The 17119-nt window shown below is 31.7% G+C and overlaps 1 protein-coding gene across 2 annotated transcripts in view; it reads right to left on the reverse strand.

Annotated features, from left to right (window-relative positions):
* Positions 1-17119, reverse strand: part of dnc (phosphodiesterase dunce) — a 1903237-nt gene that overhangs the window by 834392 nt on the left and 1051726 nt on the right. The gene's annotated exons all lie outside the window — the stretch shown is intronic.

Consider the following 17119-nt stretch of genomic DNA (forward strand, 5'->3'; position numbering starts at 1 on the left):
GGAAATATGATAGTAATCTTCAATTTCTGATGACCCTGATTTTCAGAACCATATAAAATATTTTTAATATTTTGAAATAAACATTTTTGTCCAATATTTGGTAAAGTAGAAATTTATGACCTTATGTGAAAATAAAAAAAAAAATAATAGTTTAAGAAAAAAAACTACATACATGTACATAATCTATAAACAGATGTTTGTAAGATAATCTCGTTTTTTTGGAATATTTCACCATTTTTTCAAAATTAATTGTAGTTGAATAAATAAATGATATCATATAGATGAAGGTATTTTTTAGGATACACCTGTCTTTTTGTTGGTAAGTTAATTCACCCATTTAAGAGGACATCAGGCAAAGAGGTTATGTCTCAAATCAAACTTCTCTATTGAATAGTTTTGGATGAATCTAATAGCTGATCACCCTTCCTTGATCAAATTATAGTCAACTTGCTTAGTTCCAATCCATTTTATAAAGTAAAAAAAAGTTAAAAGTGAGATCTTTACCTCTGACATGGTCTTAAGGTAAAACAAATTATAAGGACTCAATGTCAAGCTCCTTAATTAATAGCATGAATGTTATACGACCTTTGAGACTTTTATTAATAATTCATACGACGATAGTCGTCCAATTGTTCAAAAGTCTCGTGGCTGTATAATGGACTTAAAAGGAGCACATCTATAAATTAATTGGTTAAGGGCATTCAGTATATCATCTAAAATTTCTACCTTACCGACTTACCTGTAATAAGAAATTATTGTTAATAACTAATTATATAACTATTTAAACCCAAAATGATGAGAAGAACCCCCAAGCTGGTACTTTGAAGAATCAATCAAGCCTAAATTAAATACACTTTGTTGCGAACTAAGAGAGAAAAGTTACATTTCGTGATCATAAAAGAGTGGGTCAGTGTACACAATTTGAAATGTTACTTTTCTCTCTTATTTCGCAGCAAATTGTATTGAATTTAAGCTTGATTGATTCTTCAAAGTACCAGCTTGGGGGCTCTTCTCATCATTTTGGATTTAAATCGTTACATAATTAGTTATCAACAATAATCTCTTGTTATTAAAAGTTGGTAAAGTAGAAATTTTAGATGATACACGGAATGCCCTTAAGATATCCATAAATTTGGTACATACGTCCATGCAGTTTTACATTCACTTGATCTGCCTTGAAAAAACAACAAAATAGTTGGACCCATAAGAGACGAGACTTCTTAGTGAGATGTATAGTTTACGTATTTTAAATAATGAGCTCTTTAAAAAAGTGTAAAACTTCAATTGTTGAAGCAAAAATAAATTTTGAATCCTATAAGAATCATCTTCTTAGTAACATTTAAGTCATATAAGTACAAAGTCACATATGTTCAAACATTACACTCTCCATATTATGAATAAAACAGAAAAAAACTTTCAGTCCAGAAGATTACCACCTACTGCTTAATACTATAGACATGCTGACATTCCAGCGTGTATTTAAATTGGATAATTATGGAAAACCATTGCTCTTAATGGCCATAAAAGAAGAAACAAAAAAAAAAATCGAGAAAATCAACAAATAAATGTGAAATATTTCTAGTGGTAAAAGTTTTGAGAAAAAAGTTAGTTCTATATTAGAAAAGGCATTAGCCCTATGTCAGGAAAAGCATCTCCTGTGTAAACAATTTTAATGCTAGACAAGTTTGGAAGCATACCAGGTCCTCTTCGTTAGAGAGATAGGTCTTAGTTAAAGTTTAGATAGAACAAACATAAATTTATTGACATGCATAATTTCAATGATAATTTATAGAACAAAAGCTTACAACACAAATTTTTAAGGTACCTATGAGATCTTTAATAAGTAATTCTATCAGAAAATTTATTACGGGGATAAGATTATAATACAAAATAAAGAGCTCAGTCGATTAGCGCAGTAAAAACTTGCTCAATTCTTTCAGCGTCCTTATACAGCAACCTTAATAATAGACAGAAAATGACATTCTGATAGAATCCAGCATGCTGCTTAACATCTTGATAAAAGGCGGCAAAATTTACAAATTACTTTTCTTATAACCACTGAGCTCTTCATCTGAGTACACTGGTGTTAGCCTTAATAAATTCAGTCAAAGGAAAAAAGGTATAACGAACCAACTGCACACAGTTTATTTTTTTTGTTAACATGAAGCAAAGAAGTATTTAATAAAGTTTTTATACTTTACGTAATACATACAACAAAATTCCAAATAAGGAGCTGGAAGTTATGAATAGAATTTTTGCTTTGCATCGCATACTAAACAAGCTTAAAAGAGAAAGCTGACTGCTCGTTAGCTTCCATTTTTGCAACTCACTTACTCCTGTACAGAATTAATTTGATGTTAGTAAACTCCTACAGTCTAGTCCAAGCGCAGATATACATGAAACTAATAACCACGAATTGTATGCCCAGCACCACGCAATGTAGTAAGTCACGCTCTATCTTTTTTGTAAGCAGTCACTCTTTAGTCACTAAAGTAACAAAGTATAATAAACAGAAATTGTAGTTGTTAATATATATTGAACTACTTTCAATAATTCCTTTTATTGTTCTCAACATAGTCAAAGACTGTTATTCTTTTCTTCTATGGTGTGTTTAGATGCATAAGACCCATAGAATGAAGGTGACCTTGATGAAGAAGTGATTTTCACAAGTACAACACGCCTAGGAAATATAATTTTCTCGGTTATTTCTTAAAAATTTACCCCAATAAAAAAAAATCATAGAACCCTGCACCAACCAAATGTGATGGTGGTTTTAAAAAAAATGGTCTGAAATTTAAATACATTAAAGTTTATGCTTTTCCGATCAAAAGTACCCACATGCGCAAGCTCTGAAAATGGACAGCTTTTGAGTGCACAATTATTTAAGTCACTGATTCTGCAAAGGTTAGTTTGGAAGTCAACGCAGCGCAGTACAACAAATAAATATATATCTTGTTCGATGTACAGAGATATGACCGGAAAGGGTTATGTCGAGTGAATTTACCATTCTTCAGCGCATCATTGAGCGCAAAATAAAATTATTCTAGTTTAATCGATAGAAGCGTAAATCATTCGTATGATTGTCCTGTACAAGCAATCGATAGCCTTCCGTATGAGACAGCGCTTTTTGTAGGTAACCGATGATTAAGTAGTTTTATAATTTTATTAACTATAAATAGCCAAAAAATAGTCACTCTGGTTCATTAATACAAGCTGTCATTATTACTCTTGTGCAAATATTTTATTTCACATTAATTTTTTAACGACTGTTAACAATATTATTATAAACAATATGTATTTTGTAGTTAATTATAACTAAACATTTACTTGTGATGAACAGTTTTCTAATTTATTTTCATAGTTATATTATTTGCGCTATTGATAACAGGTACTGTGAGCTCGATCTCAACTTCACCACAATTTCCTCGTCAAGTTTCCAAAATGTACTACTAGTGGATCCTGCATTATCCTATATCTTTTTTTGTAGCAATGAATACTGACTCCCATACACGAGATCAAGTTTTGCTAAGACAAATAACCATATATTGCAGTACATAAAAGTACTTTTATCCGTATAACTTTTGTTTTAAAAAATAATGGATACTTTTTTTTATCATAAACGCATAAATAAGATTCATTTTTATTACAACTATTGTGATTCAATAAAGAATAGTGTAATAATACGTTATGTCAGATCCTAAAAGCTATTGATTAACTTTGAATTATTTTCGTTGCTCATAATTCAATTCTTTTTGTTTTAACTGTCATACTTATGTAAGCATATCAGTTGCGTAAGACATTACAATTCTCAGACTGTGAGTATCAGCTTCATTTCACCAAATAGTCATAGTGCCATTGACCCCATTAGCCTTATTTTTCAAAGGTGATTGGCAGGAAACAACTTTTTGACTAGATTGTAACCCTGAACTGTATGCACACGTAACTAATTAAAATGTAGGAATATTATTACGGTACAAGTAACCAAAGATCTACCGACGATATCCCTAGGTTTTTTATGTGTTACGTAACTCGATGCTCATCGTAAAAGTTTCCCGTAATTACATTGTTTTATTTATAGTTAAAATGAATATAGAAAAACATTTAAAATGTCAGAACACTAAAATTTGTATAACCTATGCCATGTGGAAGGAAACAGCTTACGAAAGCTGCAGGTCGAAAACTGGTAAGTCAAACAATTTGTAAAAAATAATAAACGTTATAAGTAGAATAATAATTTTTTAAATCATATTGATAGCTTGTTTCGCTAAGGAAAATAGGTTTGTTTGTCATTTGTGTTTTCCTTTAGAATTAAACTATCGAGGCACTTTTTTACGGTAAACTCTGTCAAATAAAACCTTGATATTAAGCTGTAACGTTGCTAAAACTTTGCACCAACTAGTTGCCTTAAACTTATCAAAGATTCCCGCACGAGAATCTTTGACTTCAAGCAACAAGTAAAACTTACTGGAGTAAGAGCTAGGTAATGCTGAAAATAAGCAAGAACTAGTTTTATCAGTTAGTAATTCTTGCAAAACAGAAAAGATATGAACGTTTTTTACGTGGAAATCTCCGATCTCAGAAGACGAGTTGAGCTTATCGAAGATATTAGCAAGGTACAGCTGAAAATGTGCACCAAAACATTTTATCGGACTTTAAACATTAGGATGTAACACGTTGTCGTAGATCCCTGCATGGAAAACTTCGATAATGGGCCTCGAGCTCTGCTTATGAAACAAATTCTATCAGACAATTTTGTTTGCAAAGAAGAAAAAAATGGAAAATGTTATGAAACGTTGCTGCACAGGAAACTTTGACGTTGGTCCTTGAAACGAACTTATTAGAAATTTTAGCTGTAGGTTTGCTAAAACTTTTCACGACCTAGTTGCCTTACTTTTACCAAAGATTTTCGCAAGGGAATCTTCGATTTCGAACCGCGAGTTGATTTGATCAGAGATATCGGGTAGTTATGGCTAAATATTCAGGAAAACTGATTTAACAGAGTTTATGGTAAAAGAGTGCTTCGATAGTCTTATTCTAAAGAAAAATACAAATGACAAAACAGAACGATTTTTTTTCCTACTCTGATTAAAAATTCGACTTTTTTGACTGCGTATCTCCATCAGAAGTCAATTTTCCCTCGCTAGTTACATGCCATCTACCAAAGTGGAAGGAAAACAGTACAACTCCCAGCAGCTCTCCCTGCCTTAGCGACTACGCTCGTGTACCCATGTTTAAGGTTAACCTCCAACCTAATTTTTTCGTTGATAAAAAAAATTTCTTGGCAGCCTTGAAAAGTTGTATTTATTGACGTCTGTGACCATCGGTCACTCCTACCAAAAAAAAAAAGTAAATTTTTTTATCAATTTCGACTATTAAAAATATAAAATTATTATTTAGTGTTTAAAGCTTCCGCTGATAAGTAAGATATGAAAATATAGCGATAGTGTGCGTCATGAAGTGCAGGAGTAGAGGGAAAGAGACAACAACATTCTACCAATGATGAGAGTCCACAAATTTCCCCCTCACAAAGCAATTGCCGAGCCGCCGAAAAACCGAGGTTTGCTGTACGATCAAGACACAGCCACATCAGATTCTAGCTCTAGATCCTCTGCCTAGCAGGTCGAAGTACCTTGCTTTTCGGGCTTCTAGACTGATCTCACAACACTGGCCTATAGAGACGTGCTTGGTGAGGCATTGTATCCAAGCCTTTCGCGTACAAATTACGCCAGCTATTTTTATATTCTTGCTATTCATTAATTATTGAATCATTTTTTTTATAATTCTTTGATAACGATTTTCAATTGATTTATTTGTTTTAAGAATAGCGTATTGAGCTTTATGATTGTTCAAACACTTTAATAAGTTTTCATGCAAACGAGCGTATTATGCCATTTATGTAATTCGAGCCACGTGCTCCTGTGTATAGAACTTGATTGAATACATGATATTTTCGATTTACACGTTATTTAACATATTAATTGCGTTGAAAAACTATTTATATGTACTATGACACCTTTCACGAAGTTGAAACGTTAGCCACCATAAGATAATTTATAGGTTTGCGGGTAAGGGATCCTATTACCTTTCCTTTAGATGTTTAATATACTCGTAATATATTGAGTATTGACAAACATCTAAATTTTCCATGGTTCCTCTCTCTTCATCTCTACATGGGGCATTAGAAGGGCGGGAGATAATTCTTAGTTTTATTTCATGCATTAGATAGAATGTTATGGTCTAGGTAAGTACCGTGAACCCACGACTTCTTTACAGTCAACAACGTGATTTTCTCCTCGGTAATTAGCCGTAAATAATAACGAGAACGTCACATACTAAATTTTATGGCGCTCGACAGTTGGGCATGAGTCGTATACTAGACGATAACATTCTGAAAAACAAAATTGACTTAAAATTAAACACAAATGGATACGAGAATACGAATACCATGAGAGTTAACTTTTAATTTAATATTTGATACACTCGATACGCATAAGAAGTGCATTTAAACGTTAACTGCACAAAACAACGAACGCAAAAGTGAAATTAAAAAAAACTATGAGAAAATTGACGAACTAAAACTTGAATTACAGCAATGAAAAATAAGATTTCTGATATAGATTTCAAATTCAATTATTCTAATCACCATGAATCTTCTACATTTTCTCGAGTTTTCGGAGTTCTTAGAAATCATTCAAAGAGTATAAGTACGCTTTTTCACAAGAATCGAGAAAGTTCGAAACGTGTAGCATTATTATCGATCAAACGATTTCGTTGACTTCTAAACAATTTGCTTTATATACTGACGGCACATAAACGTAAACATGATTCGTCGAAGACGCACAGGCGCCTTCTTGCAAACGATAAATGAAAATACAGAAGAAGGAGACGAGGAAAACAAAACAAAACTCGACTGGCGAAAAGCAGTTATAGATGATGTAACACAACTGTTCACGGACAATGAAAGTTTGACCGAACGTATACAAACAATTGAACGCCTACAAAAGAATAATGAAACGGTTACTATACGCGATGAATATCGAGCCAAAATCGAACATTTAGAACAAGTTATGAATCAATTGACACAAGCACTAGTCAAAAAAAATGATCAGGTATTAAAAATAATGAAGGATTATTAAAGTTTAGTTCAACGCATTAACACGATTGATGATCGCAATAAGGAGATCATAAGTTTAATTGATGAATTAATCGAGTGGGTCAAAGATCACGACGGGAATATGATCGTAGCTGATGATTTGATAATAATACGGGACAAAATAAATAAGCATTTCAATGAGGTTGAAAATGAATTTGATTGTCTCAAGCAAAATACCGAAAGTAGCATTCATTTGTTAAATCAAAAGATTCAAAGGTCATTGCTAAGTGGTGCTACATCACCAAAAATTGTTGTACAACAACCTAAGTTTCGAGGGTTAGACCAAGAACGACCAATCAAGTTCCTTTCCGAGCTAGAGAATTATTTAAAATACGTTAATCTGAGTAAAATTGAGTTGCATTGTATTATTGGGGGTTGTTTTGAGGAAAATGCCAAGGATTGGTGGTATTTACGGGAAGCGGAGGTTACTAATTATGACCAATTTGTGAATAAATTTAAAGATCGTTATTGGGATTTCAATATTCAAAGATCATTGAAAAAAAAAATTGAATTCGGTCGATATCATGCAAATTTAAAAATAACTCGAGGAGAATATGCAACACAAATTCTGGGATATGCGCGAGATTTAGGCATATTTTCTAGCGAAAAATCCTTTTTGCTATCGATTGCTTGCCATTTTGATCGATTTACACGCCAAGCAGTAATGAGCGATAATAAAATCAGCGTTGATACCTTATTGAATATGCTAGCAGAGTTAGATAACGATGATAAACGTGCTAATGCAAATCCTCAGCGATCAAACAACAATCGGGATGCCAATGAAAGGACAAATCAACAAGTTAACAAAACTCCCACTTATAATGACAATACGCAAAAAAATGAAAATCTCCAAAGAATGCACGGCTATTCTCATACGTGGCGAACAGAGCAAATTTCACTAACGACGAAACAAGATGTACATTCCAAGGGCAAAAAAAATCAAACCGAAGCGGTAAAACACATGGAAAAGGGGTTTTCTTTTCAACCTAACGCTACCAGCTCATTTGACTGTGCGCAAAATCATGATTTGACAGGAACATTAAAAAATTTAATAAACACTGAACAATCAAAAAACGACCGAAGCCCATGCTAGACCCATGGGGTTGCATTTTATTAAAATTGAGCATGAATAGGTGTCAAACCTTCTACAATCAAATCGTGGATGTAGCATGGGAATGGGCATTGAATTTATATAAACGAAAAAAAATTATCAGAAATTTAAATACTAAATATAACAACATTAAGAAAGTTGTGAAGCATTTTAAGTTTAAAACAGGTAAAGAAAATTGTTATTTTAAGTTATATCAATTAGAAGTAATAGCGGATATTTTTGAATTTTTTAATTTTAAAACTTCTACATCGGTGATTCCGCGAAAAAACTTTCAATGCTTGAATATATATAAAAGTTCGAATATTATAGATGAACATCCAAAGGACTTTTTATTACATGACATCGATCCCAATGACGATGATGAATATAAAACTCGTTGTCCCGAAATTAATATAGAATTATTTGGAAGAGAAGTGATAGCACTTATCGATTCGGGTAGTGAAATAACATGTATATCCGACACATTTTATAACGAGAATTATGATTTGTTGAAAAATGTTCCCACATTGCCATTGACAGGAAAATCGGTGAAAGTTGCCACGGGCCAAAAGACTACACGCGTAAATAAACAAGTATGGATAAATACTGAATTTTAGCACTTACATATTTTATTGCCATTTGTGATTGTTCCAAAATTATCGAGAAACGTGATAATCGGGTTTGATGTAATTAAAAAATGAAATATGATCATAGATTCAAAAAATGATTTGATATCAATCGATATAAATAATCAAAAAATAATTGTAAAAATGCTGAAACGACTTAAATCAAATGTATCGACTCAGTCCTCTCAAATTGTTGTTGAGGTACATTCTCAGGAATCTACCAACGCGTCGCCAATTTTAACGAATGAGCATTTCACTGATGAAACTTTACATACTAATGATTATTCTTACTATGCGTTATCCTCAAACGAAATCTCTTCGAAACTTGGTTCTTATACGAATATAACAAGTGCGAAAAATCACAACTTGAAGCATTAATGAACAAGTATAAAAAAATTTTTAAAAAACGTCCGGGTACGATAAATACATATTAACACCGGTTAATTTTGAAAAATGATCACCCTTTTTTACTTGACAGTACCCTATTCCGTTGAATTATCGTCAACAGGTACAAGAGGAAATATGTAAAGTGTTAGATTTAAAAATCATTCGTAGATCGAGTAGTCCGTATATTAATCCTATACGAATTGTAATCAAAAAAGATAATTCTGTGCGTTTGTGTTTAGACGTGAGAAAACTTAATGAGCAATCAATAGATGATTTCGAATCACCCCCAGGGATAAAAGAATTATTTCCCAGATGTCAGAATGCAAATTTCATTTCTAAATTAGATTTGACGAGTTCATATTGGCAGATACCTTTGGCGGAAGATTCGAAAAAATATACTGCATTCAAGTTTGATCACCATGTATACGAATTTAACGTAGTTGCTTTCGGTATAAAAACGTCTGGTGCAGCGCTGTTACGCGGATTATATGAGATATTATTTGACTTACAGAATTTTACGTTGCAATTCGTAGATGATATCGCAATTTTTTCACCAAATTTTCATACGCACATCGAGCAATTAAAATTATTATTTCAACGTTTTCAAAAGCATAATTTGCGCATAAATTTTCCAAAATCTGATTGTGCCCAACGTAATATTGAATTCTTATGACACATATTATCAGCTGAGGGTTTAAAACCTCATCCTGAAAAAATTGCATCAATAAAAAATTTTCCAACACCAAAAAACGTACACATGTTACAATCATTTTTAGGATTTGTGAATTTTTATACTAAGTTTGTAAAAAATTATTCAAGTTATACCATTCCATTAAATAAGTTATTAAGAAAAAATCAACCATTTATATGGGATGAAGAACAACAAAAGGCGTTCGAGAATATTAAACTGGCATTCGATGAACATACAATATTAAAGTTTCCTAATTTAAATAAGCCATACATACTTACCACAGATGCTAGTGATTTTGCTATCGCCACCATATTATCTCAACTAAATGATCAAAATGAGGAAGAAGTAATCACCTTTGTTAGTCGTACTTTGCGTAACAGTAAATGTAATTATTTTACGATAGAGAAGGAATTGTTAGCGTTAGTTTGGTCCCTTGATAAATTGCATTCATATTTACGCGGTGCAAAAAGAATCCTGGTTCGTACAGATCATGAGGCTCTTAAGTTTTTAAAAACATGCAACTTCAACAATGCCAGATTACAGCGTTGGCAATTAGCTTTACAAGACTATAATTTAGAAATTCCACACATCCAAGGTAAAAACGATGCGAGTGCGGATTTTTTGAGTCGTGTAAATTTTCCTTCGAACAAAGATCCCAATGAATTTATCATTTCCTTATTATGTGCTCATCAACCAAGTGCGTTATTTCAAGAGTCATTAAAAAATTTTCAGGAATTGCAAAAAAAATGACGACTATACGAAGCAAATAACATCTTTGTACGAACAAAATGATGTACGTATTCGTAAACGTTTTATGATGGTCAACAGATATTTATATAAAAAAGAAAATGAAAATTTAAAGCTTGTGTTGCCAAACGATTTTCTTTTGAGGTTTATATCAGAAATCCCTACCTAATATCTACATATTGGTTCATATAAAACTTTAATGTTAATTAAAGAGAGATTTATTGCCCCAAAGTTAAAGAACTTAGTGTACAAATACATAAAACATTGTCATGTGTGTCAATAAAATAAAGTTTTGACCGTAAAATATCAAAAAAAATTTACGCCTATTTATACTAAAAAACCACTTGAATTACTATCAATAGATTTTTATGGTCCATTACCAAGTACAAAGTATGGTTGCAAATATATTTTGTCAACAATAGACGTTTTTTCTAAATTCGTAAAATTATATCCAATACGAAAAGCTAAGTCACAAAATCTCATAAAATGTATCTTTAAAGATTACATACCAAACTACGGCAAGCCGATTAGAATAGTGCAAGATCACGGTACGCAATTCACTTCGAAAATTTGGTTGAATAAAATCAAAAAAAAAAATATTCTTTATACTTTTTCAAACGTGAGACATCACCAATCTAACATCGTCGAGCGTATACATCGTGAACTTGCAAAGTTCTTTCGAACGTGTCTTAATGACAAACATAATACTTGGTTCAACTATATAGAACTCATTATGAGTATTATAAATGAGACAATCCATGAAACAACTAAAGTTACACCAGTAGAATTGTTTTTAAATGAAAAGCCAAAGCGCATTTGGGAAAAATATTTATCAATTGATGACTCGAATGTTGATTTAGCATACGATAAAAAAGTACAATTTGCGAAAACTAATATGCACAATTTTTTGAAAAGACGTGCCGATAAACGCAACAAAAATAAAAAACATTTTATTTTTAAATTAGAGGATTTAGTTTTAGTAAAGGCCTTAAATGTATCAGATGATACGAATAAAAGGATTGCTAAATTTTGTAATGTTTACGAAGGCCCGTATAAGATTGTACTAATTCACGGTGATGCATATATTGTGTGTGACGAAGAGAGCGGAAAAATTCGAGGTACTTTTCATCTAATGTTGTTACGACCATATTATATACCCTTCAAATGTAAATAAACAACTGCTTCACCGTGCTATCTTCAAGGACGTATTCCATTTCTCAGTAAACTCCTTAGTGTATCAAGAAATCGTAAAGTATTTCTCAGTACGAATATTTAAATCATGTCGAGCACACGCAGTATTACCACACAGTATCTGTGTGAACGAGACGCGTGTGTATGGGTTAACGAGAAAATGATATAGTGTAATGTAAGTGGTTATTTTTTTTAAATCATTGAAGCATCAATTGGAACCACCGACAATCCGAGAAATCGAGCCACGGAAATTTCACGCCGATTTGAGCACGAACGTAAAAGATATTGTGCTTGGCGATTTCAAGGGATATTTTCGAAACACCAACAAACGGAACAAGGTAACGCAGACTCCTAAAAAGGGACCCGCCATTATAAAGCCAGCAAAAAACACCTTATTGAAAAAAAAAATACGAAAACAAGAATCTCAAAGTAATTTAACGGTTTTTACTACCAAAAAAAAAATTACATTATCAGATGCAGAAATACGTTACGCAAATTAACCACCTGGTATGCGCTTGAAAAAACGAAGTGCTGTGCCTTCAACTAGTGTAGGTGATGCAGAAATTGATGAATTACTAAAATCGAAACGTTCTCGTGTATCGACGGACTGTTTATTCAGTGCCTCTCCATCGGATGGGATCTCTAAGGTCCTTGACTCATCTTCTTTAGATGACGAATTATTTGAGGAGTTTGGTTTGCAAAATAGTACTGGAGGTGTGTCTACCAATTAGGACGATGTGCCATGAGTATGGAGAAGTACCAAGCCTTTTTTGATAGCATTGAGATACCGGGTATTTGCATTATTCATTAGCCCTCGTTTAAAAGGGAGCACGAGATAGCAGTTGTGTAATCACTTATCTTTTAATCGTAGTGTATACATGAACTGTACTTGCAAAAGCCAGCCTAACTTATAAAATACTAAATTTTTATATTATTTTTCTGTTCATTCGTCCACAAAACGATTGCATTAATTGTACGAGGCACAAATTCTTAAGCGAATTGTACATTACTTTTTCTTCTATTTACTTTTTTAGATTATTTTATCAAGACACAGCCACATCAGATTCTAGCTCTAGATTCTCTGCCTAGCAGGTCAAAGTACCTTGCTTTTCGGGCTTCTAGACTGATCTTACAACACTGGCTTATAGAGACGTGCTTGGTGAGGCATTGTGTCCGAGCCTTTCGCGTAAAAATTACGCCAGCTATTTTTATATTCTTGCTATTCATTAATTATTAAATCATTCTTTTAATAATTCTTTTATAACGATTTTCAATTGATTTATTTGCTTTAAGAATAGCGTATTGAACTTTGTGATTGTTCAAACACTTTAATAAGTTTTCATGCAAACGAGCGTATTATGCCATTTATGTAATTCGAGCCACGTGCTCCTGTGTATAGAACTTGATTGAATACATGATATTTTCAATTTACACGTTATTTCGCATATCAATTGCGTTAAAAAACTATTTATATGTACTATGACTCCTTTAACGAAGTTGTAACGTTAGCCACCATAAGATAATTTATAGGTTTGCGGGTAAGGGATCCTATTACCTTTCCTTTAGATGTTTAATATACTCGTTATATATTGAGTATTGACAAACATCTAAATTTTCCATGGTTCTTCTCTTTTTATCTCTACATGGGGCATTAGAAGGGCGGGAGATAATTCTTAGTTTTATTTCATGCATTAGATAGAATGTTATGGTCTAGGTAAGTACCGTGAACCCACGACTTCTTTATAGTCAACAACGTGATTTTCTCCTCGTTAATTAGCCGTAAATAATAACGAGAACGTCACGTACTAAATTCATTATTCAGAACGTCAGATATTATTCAAAATGTTGAACGACTGTTCATCTAGTGAAAGAAGTGATGAAGAGGAAACAATTTGAAATTTTGATAAGGAGGAGCAGTTAGTAATACTTCAAAAAATAATAGCCACCAAATATAGTAATCGTTACAAATTAGTTAACGAAACGTTCATGAAATGAAAAGATTTTAACCAAGCAGAGTCTTTTCGCGAAAATGTCTTGATTTGTTATTTCAAGGATTTGGAGGAAAAAGTGAGTCTCTACACTATATGGAGCGTTTGGTCCATGTTAAAAAAGATGCTTAAGCTTAATTATAACATTGATATTAATAAATGTATCAACTTCAAAGCCATCTTGAAAAATAACTCCAAAGGGCATGAAGCAAAAAAATCGCTTCCACTTAATTTATTAAATGTTACAGAATTTAGGGACAATGCAGATGACGATATTTATTTACGGGTAAAGATATTTTTTTTGTTTTTTTAACTTAAAAACATATTCTTGATTTTGAATTTTACAGATTTTGCTTGTCTTTGGTATTTGCGGTGCATTGGAATGTTTTGAGTTTACTCGAATGAAGTACTGTCATGTTTAAGATTAAAATAACAAATTGTTAGCATCAGTCCAGGATATAAAGATTTATACTGATAGAAGTCTATTATAAGACTATTGTTTTTATTAAAAGTCAAAAAGTATATCTCATTAAAGCCTCTAGATGAGCTTACAGATAACTTTTTTATCCAGTATATCAATGACAAATGTAACCGTTAAGTTATAGGGAAGAATAAGATTGGTTCAACACCTTCAGTAACTGCTACTTTACTAGGACTAGAAAAATCCATCAAGTTACACTGGACATTGCTTTGAAGCTCTGCTACACTGCTGTCTAACTCAAGTGCTAATTTGATGATGATCAAACAATTAGGAGGCTGGCAATCAGATGAAGAAGCTGCTGGGTACATAGCTGACTCCATGAAGAGCAAGGATTTAATTTTTGAAGGCATTATTCATGAAGACTGGACAAATAAATCTGATAATTTGCTGGTCAGACCATCAATGAGCAGATAAAATTCGTCTCATAATAATGAGAATGAAATTGATGATGTATCTCCATTAAATTTAAGATACGAAGATTTTTCTGACGCTATTATGTATCAATCTAATGACCAAAAAAATGTCCCTCAGAGTGCATCAATAAGTTTTGCAACTGGAAATGGAAAACAACGGCCACCAGTATTATTAAGTAGCAAAAATAAAAACAATACTTATTGCACACTTTTAACTGAAAAATCACCTGTCAGACTTAAATTTGCTTCAGCAATTCCAGCAAATAAAAAACGCAAAGTCATTAAACTAACTGTTAATCCTTTAATACAGAAAAATCAAAACAACTGCATGCAAATAATTCATAACACAGATTATCATGTTAAATTTAAAAGTTGTACTATTAATGGTAACATTAACAATTATTACTACTATCAAGGTACAAATAATTCAAAGATTCCTAAATAATGTCAATTTTAAGAAGTGAGTTTTTGTAAAAGATGTCAAAGGGCACTTTAAAACTTATAATTTTTTATTGATTGCATAAAAATTAATTATTTCTAAGTGAATTCTAAGTAGATTTGTAGAGTTGATTACTATATAACTGCAGAATAAAATGATTGTGTGCAGAGTAAAATAGAGCTATCGTTGTATCACACGCTTCTTGACACAGTTTTTTCATATTTTTTTTTCTCGTGGCTTTTAAGTATCTTATGCTAACATTTCGAACCCAAGCAAAGCGAGTGATAAGTGAAGCAATACTAACAGCCCCTCGTTCATATCAATGAGCTCATTACATCATACACAACCTCAACATAACAGAGACATAAACACATATGATACTGCATCGTCATGATAGAAAATAATGTTTCTTTGCCTAGCGATCAGCTGTTATAAGCTGCTCGTCTGTTTTTGCAGCACCAATACTATAACCACACTTGATACGACAAACAATCATACACACTGCTATGAGTATAGGAGTATGAGTAGGTATAGGTGAGCCTGGAGGGACGAAAGTAAAAAACAGAAGCAAAATTACTATTGTTCAAGAAACCATTAAATTTTCCAATTTTTGACATTATTTGATATTTTTTATTTAAAAAACAATGAACGTCCAATTTATAAAAAATTTTCTTCATGGCTACAAGGAATAGGAGAAGGCAAAATTAAACTTTTATAGTTCCTCAGACATGGAAAACAAATAATGTATGTTCTATAATTTTTAATAATGATGATAATTCTTTTAAAAGTAAAGCTGTATTAACTTGTCACAATGAATACTTTTATTTTTTGAACAAAAAAATTTTAAATAATATGGTAGGAATATTAGTAGCGTACTATAGTATTGATAAAGCAACTCACAAAGAAGTAAATAAATTAGACGATAATATTTATACTTATTTATCTACAGAATATTTAAAAAGTAGTAAAGAAGGTCTTTTTCCACACAAATTAGATATAAAAATCAACGCTATTGTTATGTTAATACGAAACTTAAACATATCTAAAGGACTTTGCAATGGTAGAAGATTACGAATTACAAATTTATTTAAATACAACATCGAAACTGAAATAATCACAGGTGAAAAAAAAAGGAAATAAGGTCTTTTCTTTAAAAATAATGCTACAAACAATTAATTCTTCTTTACTACCATTTATATTGTACAGAAAACAATTTCCATTTACCTTAGCTTTTTCTATGACTATCAATAAATCTCAAGATCAAAGTTTTGATGACTCAGGATTATACCTTAGAAAACCATTATTTTCTCATGGGCAATTATATGTTGCATTATCTAGATGTAGAAACCCAAAAAAAATTTTTATCCAAATTGAATCAGAAAACAAATTCGAAATTAACAATAATTGTTTGAAATAAAACTTTAGAGTAACAAAAAAACTATTCTATAGTTCATTACTTTTTTTATACTTTCTGGCAAATTTTATCTTTCATTAAAAAAGCAAATTTCAGTACCGTCTAGTACCCAGATTAATGTAATCATAAACAATTCGTTTTTTGTAATATGTTCTTAGATACACCATCATGGATGCAAAATTTTATCAGTGTGACAAATTTAACTCAAAATTTTCAAATCGTGAGTGTTTATCATCGCACGAAAAAATTTACAAAAAAAAATTTTTTGAATGTGATCTGTGTAGCATTATAATATTAGACAAAAAAACTATTTGTGTCATGCAAAAAAATGCCAAAACATTGAATTAAATTTAAAGTGTATCAAATGCCAAAAAAGTTTCAAAAGAAATTATCACCTACAGAGATTTTTGCTAAGTCATAAAAAAAACGTTCAAAAAAATATTTGTCAAAATTGTGGAAAAGGTTATGTAAGAGCAGAGCACTTTAAAAGACATTTTAG

The sequence above is a fragment of the Copidosoma floridanum genome, unplaced genomic scaffold, assembly GCF_036245765.1.
Source record: "Copidosoma floridanum isolate Cflo_tuat_1 unplaced genomic scaffold, Cflo_Japanese_pri ptg000020l, whole genome shotgun sequence".
Lineage (NCBI taxonomy): Eukaryota > Metazoa > Arthropoda > Insecta > Hymenoptera > Encyrtidae > Copidosoma > Copidosoma floridanum.